The sequence below is a fragment of the Schistocerca piceifrons genome, chromosome 6 (genome assembly GCF_021461385.2).
Source record: "Schistocerca piceifrons isolate TAMUIC-IGC-003096 chromosome 6, iqSchPice1.1, whole genome shotgun sequence".
In the NCBI taxonomy this organism is placed as follows: domain Eukaryota; kingdom Metazoa; phylum Arthropoda; class Insecta; order Orthoptera; family Acrididae; genus Schistocerca; species Schistocerca piceifrons.
Window position 1 is genome coordinate 414,461,557 of NC_060143.1, and position 18,454 is coordinate 414,480,010.

Genomic DNA, 18,454 nt, shown 5'->3' on the forward strand with positions numbered 1-18,454 from the left:
ACTTGGAGTTCTTTAGCAACTTGATCAAATCTTTAGCCGGGAGAAAAATTATTTAGTAATTACTCAATGTAATAAAATAAGATTATCATTTCCATTTACAAATTTGTTAAATACCAAACCACTGAATAATACAGCGAACGCCGCACTGGCGCCCAACGTGGGGCCACCAATGCACATTTCTTCATTTTAATAATTGAAATTGTGATCTAGTACAGGTGCGGGGTACCAAAACAAACTACTAATCATTATTTTTTTACTTATTTCATGAGCATTGACATCTTCCTACTGAACTGCTGTACGAACCTATATATGCAGCGGTGCGAAAGTAACTTATTATATGCAATGCACTCCACCACTCTCAATCAATTCGCGTAGGAGCAGATCCTATATCTGCGCCGGTGCGACAGTAATTTCCTAAATGCAATGCACTCCACCACTCTCAATCAATTCAAATAGGAGCACATGTACATGTTCGGTAAATACACAGCAGCAATCAAAAACAGTGGCATTGTGTACAATTCAAATTTTAAATCAGTACCTGCAGCTATAAGTAATAATAATTGAATATTCTGGCTGCGAGAATAATATTTTTGAGTGCTATTTGTGTATATGTGTTAGTTATAAGATTGTTTTGTGTCAATTGGTGCTTGTCAGTGATTTATATATTTGTTGTGCTATATTGGTGATAGAATGGTTAAACAAAAGAAAAATAAACCGAATGAGCATACTGATGCAGAGATGACATCAGAGTCTCAGGTAGAACAATCTACCCCTATTTCTGTAGAATTATTAGAAAATTTAATTATGAATGATAATTTAGAAACTGATGTCCCGAGTGATAGTAAAACCGAGGAGTTGCCAAAACAAACTGACACTCCTGCATTCAACCAGTTAGGAATAAATGACAATATTTCCTCTGGGCAAGGAGCAGAAGTTAGCAATGCTCAAGCTATGTCCATACAGGATATGGTAACAGCAATATTTGAAAAGTTTACTATTAAAGAGCAGAAGCGTGAAAAACAACGCGAGCTTAAAGAGCAGGAGCGTGAAAGACAACGTCAGCAGAAAAAGGAAAATCGTAGACAGGAAAAGCTTATAAAAAAACAACAACGGGGGCTCAGGGACCAAGAAAAGGAAAAGAAATTTATGGAAAATATAAACAATATTTTTCTGGAAAGAGATAAAGAAATTGTCCGTAGGATAAATCAAGTGTTGGTCGATCGTGATAATGCTATTACTACCCATTTTAAGCAGGAGATCGATGCTGTAAAAAGCACTATTGAACCGTTAACAAACATTCCAGTTCAGGTCAATAGTCTTCAAACTGAAGTAGATAGACTAGAGAACCAATTGAAAGCCTTGGCTACCGCTGTGCAAACAATGCAGGAGGACATTCCCTCGGAAATCCGAAAGCAAGTCTGAACAGAAGTAGCCAGGGTGCTGAGCTCTGAAAACCAAAACTTTGAAAATCTGACAGTATGCAGTAATTACAACACTGGTACTGACAGGCAAAAGATCGCAGATAATCTGACGGCGAATATTAATGCACCACAAGGAAGACCAAATTTTGATAATCAACAGTAATTACAACACTGGTACTGACAGGCAAAAGATCGCATATAATCTGACGGCGAATATTAATGCACCACAAGGAAGACCAAATTTTGATAATCAACCGATATTGCCAGAGCAATATGTGACACCAAGGAACAATAATAGTGGAATAGAATGTACTTGTAATAAAGTAACCACACCACCTGCGAATGATAGCAATTCCATGTACTTAACTACTTTGATGCATGAAGAAAGCCTAATTAAGCATAGACAGTTTCAAATATTTAACGAAGAAAGCAAGAAAAACATACATCCAGTAGTTTTTATTCGAAACTTCAAAAGTGTTCTTCCAAAATCATGGTCGGAAGAACAGAAAATGCAGTTTGTGGTTTCACATATTTCTGGTGATGCGTCGCTCTGGGCATTAAATACAGCAGAAACTTGCAAGACTTTCCACGACTTTGAGAAGGCGTTCCTTGATCAACTCTGGTCAGCGTCTATTCAAGAGCGACTCCGTAAAATTGTTTACAATGCAGAAATGTACAATCCGAAGTCAGGTTCCTTAAGAAAGTACTCTGAAAAATATATTAACATGACCCGGTACTGGGATGAGCCAGTAACCACCAGAGACTTATTGCGAGTGTTAGAAGCTAGATTACCCATACATATTAGAGAAAAATTATTTCATGTTGCAGACACCGATCTGAAAGAATTTCTGTCTGTAATTGATTCTCTGGATGAAGTGCAAGAAGACGCCAGAAAAAATTCTGACGTGATCAGCAATAATAATAGTCCTAATAGAAAAAAATTCATGGAATGGAAATAATGGAAATAGGGGCGAAGGTAGTCCAAAGAAAAATAAAAGCTTATAGTAACGAGAAAATACAATAATAATAATAGTAGTAGGAATCCCTACATCCAAAATTTTGGTTATCCTAATAATAATCACAGTAATTATCAAAAGGCCGAAGAACACCAACAACCGAATGGTAATCAGAGGCCGTACCACAATGAAAACCCAAACAATAACAATAGCAACCGAAAGAGACGAAATGACAACAGGTCAGACAGTCCATATAAAGACAAGCCTAAAAATATGCGGGGTGACAGTGAATACTGGCGACAGCCAGGGCCAAGTCGTTGGCAGCCGCAGCAAAATTCTATGAATTCAGGTCAGCCAATAAATTATGTACAGGCTACCAAGCAATCAATATCCACCGTGGTGGGATGCAAGCAGGCCTCCTCCGACTAAAAACTCACAAAATGTTAGAATAGTGGAGGTACCTTTGGAAACAAAACAAAACACTCAGAAGCCAACAAACTAATTTCGGTCCCTGTAGGCCTTCGCCAGGTGACCGAGGCCCACAATGAAGGCAATAGGTCGACAGAACAAAAAATAAACATGATACGGTATCACGATGGCAACAGGATCGAAGATGAGCTGTATCAGGAACCTGCTGTCTCTGATAAGCCACAAAGGGAAAATATCCAAGGAAGTGTCACCGGAGCTGTAAACGGTGTAACAGCTTATTCTGCTTGACACAGGTGCGAATGTATCCGTTATGAACACGCAGTTTTTCAAGAAGGTATCGGAGATAAGGAGATTGCCGATTTTGCCGGTTGCAAATTGTAAGGTTATAGGGGTATTGGGAAAAAAGGCACAGAGTATAAAATACCAGACACAAGTGGAAGTTTCCTTGGGAAATGATCGCTTAATATGCACGTTCCTACTAATGGATAACTTGTCAGTACCGGTGCTTCTGGGTCTTGAGTTCCTTCTGGAAAGGGAAGCTGTAATTGATCTCACCCGTGGGACATGTGCACTTAAGTACCAACAGCGACCCATAACATTAATGCTGAATCTGGAGTTCGGTGCGAACGTTCCGTTGATGAGAATAATGAATCTTTCTGTCAGCAAACAGAAGTTGTTAGTGTTGGATCATAAGCACCCACAGATGTGTCACAAAAATCGGAATAACGATGCTCCCAGCAACGTGAGTGACATCGTCACAACAATAGAAGAGAAAGCACAGGAGGCAACTTGCATTAATGCTTCAGAGGCTAGACAATTAACAGAATTATTATCCGAATACCTCGAAGTATTCACTGAACGCCCTGGCATCATAAAAGATTACCAGTATAATATGAAAGTATATCCGTACAAGACCTATTGCAGAGCATCTTACTCGGTACCCTGAACTAAGAAAAACGAAGTGATGAAAGAAATCCGAGAAATGGTGGATTCGGGCGTTATTGAAACATCTAATTCGCCATATAGGAGTCCCCTATTAGCAATAACCAAAGCAGATAAAAGTATACGCTTAGTTCTCGACGCACGAGACATCAATAAGATTATAGTGCCAGTGCGAACGAGACCTGAAAATTTAGACGAACAAATCCAGAATTTTTTTGGCAGGAAATATCTAACCTCACCCGATTTGAGTTCTTCATTTTGGCAAATCCTCTAATCAGAAGAATCCGGGCAATATACCGCCTTTGTGTTTGGAAGCCGAAGCTACCAATTTCGTGTTCATAGCAGCGTTGGATGACGTACTAGGGCCCCAGTTGTTAGATCGAGTCACAGCATATGTTGATGACCTATTGCTAGCAACAGATACCTGGGAAGAACACCTTCATTTAATACAAAATGTGCTAGAGAAGTTTCTAGCAAAAGGAGTAACAGTAAATTTGAAAAAATCCAAGTTGGCTAGGGAGGAAATAAAATTCCTTGGTCATGTAATGTCGCCACAAGGTATAAAACCAGACCCTAGCAAAATGGAGGCAATTGCAAATTTTCCGTACCCACGCACGAAGAAACAACTTGAAAGTTTCATTGGCTTATCATCTTTCTTCAGAAGATTTTTAACAGCTCAACAGCTTAACAGTGAAGCGTTATTGAGTTTGCTAAAGAAAAACGCACAATGGTGCTGGACATCGAAATGCAAAGAAGACTTTGACAGTATCAAAGAGGCACTTATCAATGCACCAATTTTACATCAGCCGGATATGTCAAAGGATTTCTTTATTGCAACAGATGCACCAAATTATGGGCTCGGAGCATGCCTGTTTCAAATAGAAAACATCAACAACAAGCTAGAAGTCAAGATGATTGGATTTGCAAGTAGGATCCAACCAAATGTGAACGATCCTACACTGTGACCGAACTTGAGGCACTTGCCGTAGTATTTGCCTTTAAAAATTTAGATATTATGTTTACGGGAAACATGTCAATGTTTTATGTGACCACCAAGCTCTGAGTTGCATGTTAACATGCAAATTGCTGCACGGGCGCTTAGCTCGATGGATTCTCGCCTTGCAAGAGTATGACTTTGAAATTAGACATGTCCATGGACCAGATAATGTAACTGCCGACGCATTATCTATGCTACCACGAGGATTACCAGCGTTTGCTGCTCTAGTAGAAAATTCTACAGAATATAAAATTCTTCTTATAAAGGACAAAGCTAATATACAAAAATATTTAGCGTTGTGGAAAAAGGTAAAACAATGTCAAGAAAAGGATCCCATATGGAAGAACATCAGGGACGCATTGTGTCAGCAAGATGATAGTGCTTTCCACCAATATTAGCAGTTGAACAATGACATTTTATTTTACAAATCTGACAATCCTAATAGTAGATGGCGAGTGTGTATTCCATCAGACCTGCTGGATGGTTTAATTTGGTTAACGCATCGGGCATGGGGGCACTTCGGCATTATTAAGTGTACTATGAAGATAAGTCAGTATTGTCATTAACCAAACTTAAAAAGACGAGTTCAAGAATTTATCAGATCCTGTAAAATATGCCAAAAGGTCAAACCGAGCAATATTTGCAGAGATATTGAACTACACCCTATTATTGCAAAATGTCCGCGGCAGATTGCAGCTATCGACATTGCAGGACCCCTACCAACTGCCAGAGGAGGAGTGAAATACGTGCTTGCAGTGTATGATTTATTTTCAAAATACGTGAAAATGTACCCACTTAGGGCATCGACTGCCAGTAGTATTGCAAAAAGATTGACAAACGATTACCTCAAATCTGTTGGGTGCCCATCGATTGTCATAACAGATAATGACACGTATTTTACTGGAGAGAGGTGGAAGAACCTTATGGATGAATATAACATCAAACATGTTCTAATTTCAAGGTATTCACCGAGCAATAACCCGGTTGAAAGAACTTTCAGGGAACTCAACCGGTTCATCCGAACGTACACCCACAACAGGCACACTAAGTGAGTGGAGTACCTAAATAGTTTCATGGAAACGTATAATAATTTACCACATGTGACAACTGGTTTCACGCCCAGTGAACAGAAAAACGAAGTGGACGAATGGGTTAATCCAATACCAAAGATCGAAGAGGAGCAATTAACTTATCAGAAGAAACTAGATGCAGCTCTACAGAATATAAATCACCAAGCACAGCTCCTCAAGGCGAAGTTTGACAAAAAACTTACTAAGACACAACAATAATGTATCGATGAGTTAGTATTGTTGAGGACGCATCCCAAGGCATCGATAATCAAGAAAAAAATTAAAAATGGCAATTACTGTATGAAGGACCATATAAAATAGCTAATATCCCACATAAGGGGTGCTATATGCTAGAGGATGTCAATACAGGAAAGAGGAAAGGACTGTATTGTCATAAAGACTTAAAAAAATATTTGCAATAGGAAAACCAATTTAATGTTGGAATATACAAAGGACCAATCAGAAGTGCAAGTGCACTACCCCATAACCGTAAATATAATGTTTATGCTAAAATAATTAGCAGTAATAATTTGATAATATTATGTATGTATTAGTTTAAAAGCTTTTATGTCAAGTATTACACTGCAATGTTGTTGAATTATTTGAATAAGGAATAGAGAATCCCCATAATAAATGTATTTTTACTTTAAAAGGGATAAATAATTTGATAAGCACTTAAGTGTTGTTGCATTAGATGTGGGGAATTTTACCTTCCTATACGTAGGATAGAAATGATTAAAATGCATAAGTGCCGGCCGAAGTGGCCGTGCGGTTAAAGGCGCTGCAGTCTGGAACCGCAAGACCGCTACGGTCGCAGGTTCGAATCCTGCCTCGGGCATGGATGTTTGTGATGTCCTTAGGTTAGTTAGGTTTAACTAGTTCTAAGTTCTAGGGGACTAATGACCTCAGCAGTTGAGTCCCATAGTGCTCAGAGCCATTTGAACCATTTGAAAATGCTTAAGTAATATATTTGTTCGTGTGTAAGAGTGGATATAACAAAAATATTTTCATAAGATTGAGTCATGTAGTCCCACACAGGTAGTGAGTGTTGGTGGTGTGTGACTGAAAAAAAATAAAAATAAAATAAAATATAAAATAAACTGCTATCACCACTAGTGAAGCGAAATCTGAATGTGTACTGATTTACATACACGGTTTCATTACAAAGTCATTTAAAATGCTCTTATGAGCAACATTCCGGTTAGATAAATCGAACATGGGCATCTGTCCCAAAAGCATGGTAAATAACAAGCCGAATATAAAAATTAAAAAAATGAAATATACGGTATAAATATACGTATCTGTAATAAAAATGGAAATGTACTGTTATCTGGACAGTTCAGTAACGATCTCGTGGTCAAGGTAATGTAGCAGATTCTGAAAGTTTTATATTGTCTCATGTTTATGTGACAGTGTAAAATTTTAAATTTTGTTATTCAGTCATGGTAATATGAACTTATGTGTAAGTGTACCAGACCTCAGTACTTGAAAAGTGTCATTTGCATATAGATTGTCTGTTAAGAACTGTGGAAAACTACTGACAGCAATCAGAACAGTGAAACATGTTTCGCAGGAACTAGTGGACGCGTGAAGAACTGTGATTTACATTGTGAATAATGATGAACAGTGATAAAAACTGTTATCACGTAACCTTATGAACGCTCTTGGAGTGTCAAAGTTAGCAGCAACGCTATGAACATTGAGTACTGTTGACTGTGTTAATAATTAATTTGAACTGATGACCTTTAGTAGTTTGATATGAAGCGTCTCCACGTGCCATATTTAAAGTGACAAGTCTGTCACAGCCAGCCCCGCAGCAAAACAATAATGCAACGTTGGCTAAGCAGCGCGTCGCGAAAATATTTACATTCCGCTTAAGTAAACGAAGCACACTACGGACACTTGTATGATTAACGGTGCAGTGCTCAAAATGTGCATATTGTGATAAACTTACATGTGAATCACTTTATTGTGTTGAACAGTGTCAAAATACAGAACATACTCCAAAAACAGTCAAATTCCATACGTGTGCATGCAAGTGAAATGGACACTTCCACAGGATGAGGATGGTAATTATCTTGTCACTGATGCTTATATTTTGACATTTCATGTACCCATCTTAGACTGAGGAACGTGGGAAAGGAGAAGCAAGACCTGCTGCAGCGCGACTAGTAGCCAGCAGCAGATCCAAAACACGATGCAGCCGACGGCAGCCGACGCCCCACCGACTCGGCGGGGGCGGCCCAGCAGCAGCCACTACCTGTCTGCGTACCAACGGCTCGACACGGGGGCGGTCTTACGACGTCAGCAGCAAAATCTTATGACATTCGATAAATGAGTGATATACCACCATGAAAAAACATTCATTATCTCTGATGCTTACAACAGAGTCATAAATTTGCATTTTCCAGCATATTTTATTACATTCATGTCAAGCCTGACTGTTAAAAGTAGGTGTCTGTATTGTCTTGAAGCCCCTTGGACGGTTTTATTCCCGGTTTCCCGAGTCCAGTGAACCCAAATGGGGGGTGGGGGGGGGGGAATAAGTTAATCCGGGAAGTATCCGCAGCAATTTCCGAGATAATACAGTCACTGAGGTCATTTAAAGTACTCGAATCAACTATAATTTTATCATGTCTAAAACAACACTGAAACTAAACATTTGCATCTTGAGAGTAGCAAATCTACGTGGATTACGTCAACTGATAAAAAAATATACAATAGATAAACTAATTTTTTTCTCAGCCCAAGGGGCATTGTAACATCCACGTGATAAATTTTTGGCTACAGTGCGACGAGTGGAAATTATGCGTCTAACAGTTATAAACATTATCTATTCAACGTATGAAAAAACAGTGAAAACTTATAAATATTAATTATTTATATAATATTCTATGATATAATTGGACATATCGATGTGTATCATACAAAGACAATGATAATTGTAAACTCCTTTTATGCTCTGCGTTTGTCTTCCTTCTGTTGGTTGGCTTTTGTAAGTTGCGTACGCATATCAGACTGAGGTCTGTTAAGAAATTGTAATTATTTGTTAATTATTACTTGAAAATAGAGTTCATTATTATTATAAATATGAGTGAATAATTATTTGTAGCTTTGATTCCTCACTCAGTAAGCATTATCGGTGTTAATTATTTCTTTCCGCTGCAAGGAGCGCAGCCATTGATGATAGCGATTGGAATCGCGTTTTTGTCTGTGTTTTCCTTAGAAAGAAATCAAATGTTTGCTTGATGAAGTCTAAATAGTGCACAGTACGAAAGTAGAGTTTCTGTAAAGTTTAATAAGCATTTAAAATACTTATTTGCTGTAACAATAGAAAGTCTCTATCAAGTGTCTGCCGCCATCTTAACAATTGTCTCAGCGGCAAATTCAAATTACGTAACTCTGCAGAATAAATGTCAAAGGTGATACAAATGTGTAAAAATAAATGTGCAACGGTGGTCCGCAACTCATTTTAATGAAAATAATTCGAATCAGATTGGTTCTTCAAAAACAGTGCTCATAGCACGAACGTTATAACAAACTTTTCCAGCTTCTGTATGGAGCCGAAATTACTTACGCACGAGTTGCGAAGAATATTGTTTCAGGTAACATACGTCAGTGTTGTTCGCGGCTGATATTCAGTGGTTTTAATGATCATTTTGCTGAAGATAACTGCTTCCATCTTAATCAATAGTTGTATAGAACCTGTTGTATGAACTGTGATTTAGTGACACTTACACAACTTACAGACAACACTTTAACACGACGTTAACTTGGAGTTCTTTAGCAACTTGATCAAATCTTTAGCCGGGAGAAAAATTATTTAGTAATTACTCAATGTAATAAAATAAGATTATCATTTCCATTTACAAATTAGTTAAATACCAAACCACTGAATAACACAGCGAACGCCACACAACCAATCACAGTCATAATATACAGCGGATCTGCGTGTGATTTGTTAGTTTGTTAACTCTCTTTATTTGTTCGTTGAACACAAGAATGCAGACGTTTGGACCAGAACGCCGATAACAATTAAAAATATCACACAGCGTGGCTCCCAGTCCAGGCTGCGCCACGGTACCACACCGACAGATGTGGAAGCAGACGGAAGGGAGGGATGACGGGAAACGAGTACGTGTATGCCGCCTCCAGTTTGATGGCAGAGCGGGTGGTGGAGTGGGCAGGGGTCGAACACATGAGGCCTGGCCACGGCGCCTCCAGTATCACCAACTAACCTGAAGTCGACACGAAAGAACAGCCAAGGAAGTAGATACTCAACTGTAACCATCAAATTTCATCGTGTGACACAACAGTGGTAGGTAGGGGAAACGGGAATTGTAAGCAAGAACAATTCGGTATCAGGCGCTGCGCCCGCCGCGGGCTTAAAATAATGTGAGGGGATGGTAGTAGTGCACCTCGACAGCAGTCGAGCCAATCACGCCAGGCACGTTGCAGCTGAGGGTTGGAATCGCGTAAAACCTCACGGAAGTAACGCGAAATAGGTGCAGTAGCGAGGACATCATTCAGTCACCGCATGCTCATTCTGTAGGAGGGTAAAAGAGACCGTGCCTCGATTTATTCCCCGTCTCCTGACTGTATATCCTTGACCCTGACTTCAAGGAGATACACGGCCTCCGGGCGAATTAAAGCGAACGATTCGACCAAGGATGGAGGGTTGCGGGGAAAACAAGTCACCCTTTGACGCCTCAGTGTCCAGATTTCATGAACACCGGTGCAGATCAGGCGATGGGCATCATCGTCCACCGAGTGACATGTGGAGCATACAGGAGGATCCATTAAACCATGCAAAAGCTGGTTGGTGGCGAATTATCCACAGATGACGTGATAACATGTGCTCGGACTGATGTTGGGAGGTACAGCTGATGAAGGTTGCGCCACACCACCATCCACTTCGATCGTGGAAACTTGACGTCAACGTTGTTGCAAGGTACTCCACGCAGTAGCTGATTGTAGAAATCCTTTCACGGAGGTGCGGACGTAGCTAAGGTCCGCACAGAAAGACAGACAGATGCTCCCATAGAGGCGCAACATGTCCTACCAACATCGGCGGTGAGATGGAGACCGGCGTGTAAATGTCCAACAGCTGTAGCGTTAATGAGTTATCTGTGCACGACGACAGTTTGTTCATGGTGTTCAGATAGAAGAACTCCGCACTACACCGGCCGTTGGTGAAACCAAGTCTCTTTTCCGGGGTAGAGCGAGAGTATCATATTTCACCTTGAAAATTCATCAGAAATTATGCCTACGCGGCCTGCAAACTGCGACCAATACGCGGTGACATCGGAAAGGCCTGTAATATGTGCACCAGCTTGGAAACTACATGTACATCCAGATGTTCTACACGTTGCAAGGCATCAAGACAACGAAGGCGATATTATCGAACGGTTGTGTGGGTGAAATGGAGGGCATGCTGCAAGTTGACTAGTGCAGTGCAACGCGATGATGCATGTAAAGACGATGCCAGGATATCGTAAGATCTGGACGCAAGGTAGAGGCACCATTTCTTCTATTAAGAGTCCGCAGCCATTTGGCGTCGCCGTAGTTGTAGGAACGCTCAAATCAGTGGCCTGCCACATCCCCAGACAGGCAGATCGTATCAAGTTCACGCATGGCCTCTCCTTCTGACCATACGCACCAACAGGTCACCTGCACAGACACAACAGCGGAACGTGTATCGCCGTAGGGTAAATCCTGACAAGTATATCGTGAGATTCCAAATAAGTGGCTACAGGGCGAGAGCGTAGAGGAGCGTCGATAGCGGACATCCTTGACGTAAGAAAACATTGATCGGTATCGGTCAAGCTACATGGCTTTAGCCTGGGCAAGGGAGTGCGCGCTGGCTTAGAGACGTCGTAGGATATCAGTGAAGGGGAAAGGGAAGCTCAAATGCTCCATAAAAGCAAAGAAGTAACCATGTCGCACCCGATGAAAAGTACTGTCAAAATCGACGACTGTCAACGGTGCACTGAGATTGGGCGTAGCTCCGACAGCAGTCACATCTCGACATTGACGAGTCAATGTGGCGTTCTTTTGTTTTGTGAATATTATACTGGAAAGGATCCGACGGCATTATGTCATCAAAATATATCAATTACCTTTTAGTCAGTATTGAACATTGTTAGGGGGCGGTAACGGGCACCGGTATTCCCCTGCGATCGCTTGCGAATTGGGATGATAAAGACTTCGATAAACGGCGAAACGGTGGCGGCTATCGTCAACAGTTTAAGGTACATCGCAGTCAACCTCGGCGTCCCCAAATCTTGGATATCCTGATATAATTCTACAGGGAGGTAGTTAACGCCAGGTGACTTGTTTGGAGCGCCCTTCGCTGTCGCTTCTCTGACATCATCACAGGTGACGTCCTCGATCAGCGTTTCCACTTCAGTGCCCCAGATGGTGCGAGTGATGTGGGACAAAACCAATTCCAAACCATGAGCTTCATGATGCTCATACAGATGGAGCGAGTGATGTGGGACAAAACCAATTCCAAACCATGAGCTTCATGATGCTCATACTGATGTGGCGAAATTGTTCCACAAAATCAGCCTGACTGGTGGCCCGATGACCCCCTGCTCCTCCTCCCCCACCCCCCTTACGAGTGACGAGCTCGGAGACCAATTGGTGCTTCATGTCAATCACTATGTCGTGCATTAACAGGTCTTCCTGATACGTATTTTGATGGCGAGTCCTCATAACCAGTCCCTGAAATCTGCGATAGGTCAACCTTGATCCTGTTGCGATCCATCTGTAGAGGGTGGTTGCATTTCAAGGCCATGAAGCGCAACGAAGTAGAAGTCCGCTGTATGCAGATACTTTGCTGACAAACTGCATCAAGACTCGCTGTATCGCTGGCTTGGCGCACTCCAGCCACTATGCCGTCATCGTCGTCGTACGTTCCGGACCGCAGCGTTTACACACTGCCCAGACCTCGTCTACACGCCGCCGGCAGACAGCATTTGGGCCGGCCGCGGTGGCCATGCGGTTCTAGGCGCTTCAGTCCGGAACCGCACGACTGCTACGGTCGCAGGTTCGAATCCTGCCTCGGGCATGGATGTATGTGATGTGCTTAGGTTAGTTAGGCTTAAGTAGCTCTACGTTCTAGGGGACTGATGACCTCAGATGTTAAGTCCCGTAGTGCTCAGACCCATTTGAACCATTTGACAGCATTTGAGGATATCTGGTGTTTAATTTCCACGACATATGACTGCGCCACAGCACCTACCGTGGGAGGAGGATGGCGTATGCACAGTGGTCCCAGAAAGCCTAGGACCAGGGTTATACATGTCATATAGCACCGACAAGCCGCTGGAAGACATAAATCCTCTCCAGAATACTCGAAGGGCAGTCAGTCTGATACGTATAGCCTTGTGCATCGCCATATTGAATCTTCCATGTGACACAGAGAGAAAAGTCGCGGACGACAACGAGCAGTCCCTAACAGGGTTTGAAGTGTGGTTGTTGGTCCTTCTGATGTAAAACACAGTTGAGTCGCCTCCAAGTAGACAATGTTCGCAGCGGCCAATAAAGAGGGCACTGACTTCCTCAGAATGAATTCGAGCTCTGTCCCTTCTGGAGCCAGAACTTGATGGGGTGCCCACATTTCTAATGAGGTTGCCCTTCGTGGTAAGTGCCATTCCCCTCGCCATTGCCAAGTACGTGACGTCTTCAACTGATATGCCCTCACGAACGTAAAAGTTCTCTCGGCGTCCAATATCGTCACCTGGAAGAGCATAAGAGGCATAACCGGTCACATCCGGTAGGGCGGCCTAGCACGCCACCTGAAGCGGCGCGACGTCAGTGTCTGAAGCCCAAATCATTTTCCGCAGAAGTTAGAGTTTCACCCAGGTACTACTGTTGTTGGTGTTAATCGTAGCCACTCGATATGTCTCACGTTATGACCCGCCTTGTGGAAGAATCCCACCGGCAGGCAATTGAAGGGGTCAGCCGGTCTTGCCCCTCATCGGGAGTCCCTGGAATCCATTGCTGCTGCCATGCGTTTACTGCTCCGTCGCGGATGCCGCGGTCACCTGCCCAGGATTCAGTGCGTCCTCCACGTCGTCGCTTCATGTCGATGTTATCGGTACCTCAGAAGTGTCCATAAGATCCACCGCAAACACTGCCGAAGGAGGCGGCAAAACAGCCGAGACGCCAGTGGTGTGGAGTTTGTCCGGATCTTCGGTATGTGTATGCACCGTACTTGCCACTGCTGTTCCGTCTGCCTAAGCAACATCTTGAGAAATCACCGAGGTGTCAACAGGGTGATATGTCACTGAATCCCGGGTAGGAGGCGAGGAATCCCGGTCAGAATCCTGAACGCAGCAATTTGCGCTTCTTTGGTGACCACTGCTGCTGCACCCGACCGTCATTATCGGAAGACAGGAGGGACTCCAAACCTTCATGCACACAAGCCGTCGTACGAACGATCAGTGTTCTATCAAAGCCTCCAGTACGGGTCGGCAGGCGTTGTGTGACAGTGGCTCTGTTGCTCGCAGACCGTTGGGCGGCGAAGCGATGGCTGCCGTGTAGGTGACAGGTAATACCATTTGTGTGCTCTCTCTTCGAGTCTCAGAGGACTGCAGTTGAGTAGTACGCCGTTCCAGGTATTCCGAACCGAGATGACTCTCCGTGCCACGTCCAGAGCAGTTGTTGGGTTCACCATAGTATGCAATGATCACGCGACACCCACGGATGTTTAAATAGGACGGCACGAGACAACGGATAACAAACGTGACATGACGCACCCTATTTAAAACGGGATATGTAGTGAACTGCACCCAGCTTTCTGCTGTGCGGCCGAAAACCACTCCGTAGTGCTGGAAGGCTGCTGTAACTTCTTCCGCTGGCAGCTCGGAAGCAGCTGAAACACGCCTACGGTACAAACTCCCAAGCCCGCATGCGCCTCGATGACCACGCCTACGTTTCCGTCAGCGTGACAAAACTGGAAATCATGTTGAGCCGATTTCAAGATCCTGTCCCAATCCCCGTTGTCAACAAACTTGACGTATACGACATTACTAAGAATGCAAAGAGACGTTCCCAGTATGTCCGATGGAGGTATCTTTGCCTCCTCACCCAGGAAATGTTCTACTTCCAGTGCTTTTTGTCATTGTTATTCATTGTTAAAAGTGAATCGAAGTGTTATTTTCCTGAAGCGGTTGGCCACGTTCTTGCTCACAGGCAAGCCGAGTCTAAGTAAACTGTGTGTCGCATGCGGGAACGCAGTGCTCGTCCACAACGCTCGGTTACTAAATCCAGATTGCCTCGGTCATTCGAGCACTCATCCAAAACTGGAGCAAACTTCCGTATCATCTTCCGTTTACACCCCACACTGCTCCCATAGAAATCGGACTATTCCCTCTCAGGAGAGACATAGCTCTGCTCGTTAGATTGCCTTGCTTTGGCATGAAATACAGTAGTGCAGTGTCGGTATTTTACAGTGTCTACGTAGGTCGATGAAGTGATCCTTTGGACATGCACGCATGTTCAAAGGGATGAATGCAGGTCAGCGACACATTGACGAAGACATATAGCCGTGAAGCGCGCAGAGATAGCCAAGTGGTTAAGGCGGCCGCTCGTAACAAGCGGGGAAACTGGGTTCGACTCCCTTCCCAGCACAGTTCTTCATTGTCATTCCATTCTACAGTTGAAGGTTGCCAGTATTCGCAGTTGGGATTACATTTCCTGTATGCTTTCCTTCTGCCCACTTTAACCACAATCTGTCCTTCCGACGAACGGTCCTCGCCGGATTTCTGCGCATTCCTCCTGTAGCTAGGCTTTTGCCTTCCCTGCACTTCCTATTTACTCAATTCTTAATTGTTTTGTAGTGCTGAGTTCCTGTCCTTTCCTCACTATGTTGAAATATACGGCAAATTTAAAACAACCACTGGTGAAATTAAAAGCATTAAGAGTAGAGGAGCGTCTACAGCGTTAAAAGCACAGAAGAGGGCGGATATGTAGAGACAGTAAATTGAAGGACTCTAAGAGAGGACGGGCAACGGCCTTGCCACAGTGTATACACCGGTTCCCATGAGATCACCGACGTTAAGCGCTGTCGGGCGTGGCCGGCACTTGGATGAGTGACCATCCAGCCGCCCTGCGCTGTTGCCATTTTTCGGGCTGCACTCAGCCTCGTGATGCCAACTGAGGAGCTACTCGACCGAATAGTAGCGGCTCCGGTTTGAATATGAGAACACATACTCTCTCACGACAAACTTGACACATAATTTCAAACACATACAAAATTTCTTCTCACTGGCAACCCTTCATCTCCCCCTGAAATGATCTCAGCAAAGCAGCATATCATGTACTGAATTTTTCACTGTTTATACAACAAAACTGTAGCAACAGACATGACGTATTGATTTATTACTTCTTTACTGTACATTCTGCTGCCAGTATTCACACATACCACTAAATGCACTTGCAAATTAGGTCACTGTACAGCTCATAGTTCAGGATACGTGACTTCAAAACCTCCGAGATAGGTGAAAAGATGTCGCATCATGCCTGACTCTTAAATTTGTTAGTTCTTTGACACTAACTCTATTTGCAACACATTTCGGAGAATATTCTCATATTTCGCTGAATGAGCCTAGAAAAATATCATTATGTTACTCACATTTCAGGAGATACAATATTGAAATGCGTAAGAATATGCCACATCATGCATGATGTTTCGATTTATCTCTTCTTTATTAATAAGTCTGTTGGCAAAAAATTTCTGACACAATCCGTAAAAGAGGTTGAATGCATTGAGAAAGAAAGGATCATTGCACAACACATAGTTCAGGAGTTAGGACGTCATAAACAGTGAGATGTGTGAACAGCTGCCGCAGCATGCAACACGTTTTAATTTATTACTTATTTAGGACTTATTCTATTCACAAATGCCACTGAATGTACCTGCAAAATTATATCGATGTACAGCACATAGTTCTGGGGATATGATGCCGTAAACGTAGTGCTGCATGAAAATGAAATTGCACAGCGAAAGTCGCTACAGATACATCTGAAATATAATAAATATATTAAAAATACGTGAAATATATTTTACATATTTGTACGAGGGTAAAGTACGTGGAAAAACTCAGAGGTAGAAATCTCATCTCACATTTCTGAAAGAATTTGGTCAAATTTTGTACACGTATTAGTTACGATCTGGAAAGAAATACTGTGGCAGTACATACATCAAGGCACCTAGTATGGTGGGGTGATAATGTAGAGAAAGAAGGGGGAAGGAAGTGATAGACGGATAGAGAGAGGAGAGAGGAGAAGGTGGTTAGAGAAAGGAAAGAGAAGATAGGGGCCAGGAGAACACAACCAGAGAATTTGGGAGGATGAAAATGATAGTAAGATGGAGGAGATGAGGATGAAGTAAAAGAGGGAGCAGAGGAGGAGATGGAATTAGAGGGGAGGTAGGCAGAGGGGAAAGGGGCAGATGGAGAGGGTGAAGTGGGGTGGGGGAGGTGAAGTAGATTAGACAGATAAAGGGTAGGAGCAAGACGTGTTTAAAAAGGAAGAAGAATTGTACAGTAATACAGAAATTAAATAAATTAGAAAATCGAAACTCGCGGATTATGTGGGCAAGAGTGCATCATCTAAACCAGTTCCCTTGTGTGTCAAGCTTACCTGCACCAACAGTTATGTATTTTTACTACTTTCACTCCAAGAAATTTGTACCTTAGGTTCTTTTTTTATATTTGCGATGTAAAAGTTAGTATTTTCTTACTGTTATGTAATCAGGGGCAGATACTTGTTCAAGCAATCAGAATGCAGGAATGTTCTCATTTCGAATGCCTCTGCTGGCCTCTTTAGCTGGACTTTCTCGAGTTGCTGCGTAATGTATTCAAGAGTATGTCGTTGTGAAAACAGATTTTGTAATTTACTGTCCTAGTTGTTTGCTGTCACCAGTTTCTTTTTAAACAGATCATATGGTGAAGAGTTTCTGTGAGGTACAGACTGTCATGAAACAGTTTGCGCTTCCTGAGGATGATAAACGAAATAAAGTAAAAATATAAATTCTTTGATAAAATATTTGGAACGACAGATACTTCCAATGGACTAGTAATAAAATATTATGTAGAACAGTCTTGACCACTTAAAAAACAGTAGATTCTGATCGTTTTCGTCCCGATGTGGATCATCTTTGATCCCTACTCTGTAATCTGGGGTACAACAGGATAGAGGGAAACATGTGATGTACGTTTAACAAACATCAAGTTAAACGTAAGATATACGATGTTACACCAGTGACGACTTGCAGAGAGTATAGCACTGGTGTCGGCTGTTGACTATGTGACAGTGTCATAGAGCTAAACAGCGCAAGCCCCTCATCTTGCCTATCACCCTACGTCACCTTTAGTCAATGGGGTAAGAAGTATGCGATACATGTCATACTGCATGGGTATAAACCTCAATACTGTGCTGCGTATTATCTCAAGTTACATGTGCATAATAATTTCTGTGTTGTACGGTATCCACAGTTCCTGCTCCGTCCAATCATCTTCACACGTTAGTGTATTATTTATATTTCACTTAACGCTTCTAACTTAGCTCCCTCGATTCTTTTTTACTCTGTATTACGGAGTGTGATCCGAAGATGATCTACATTGGGAT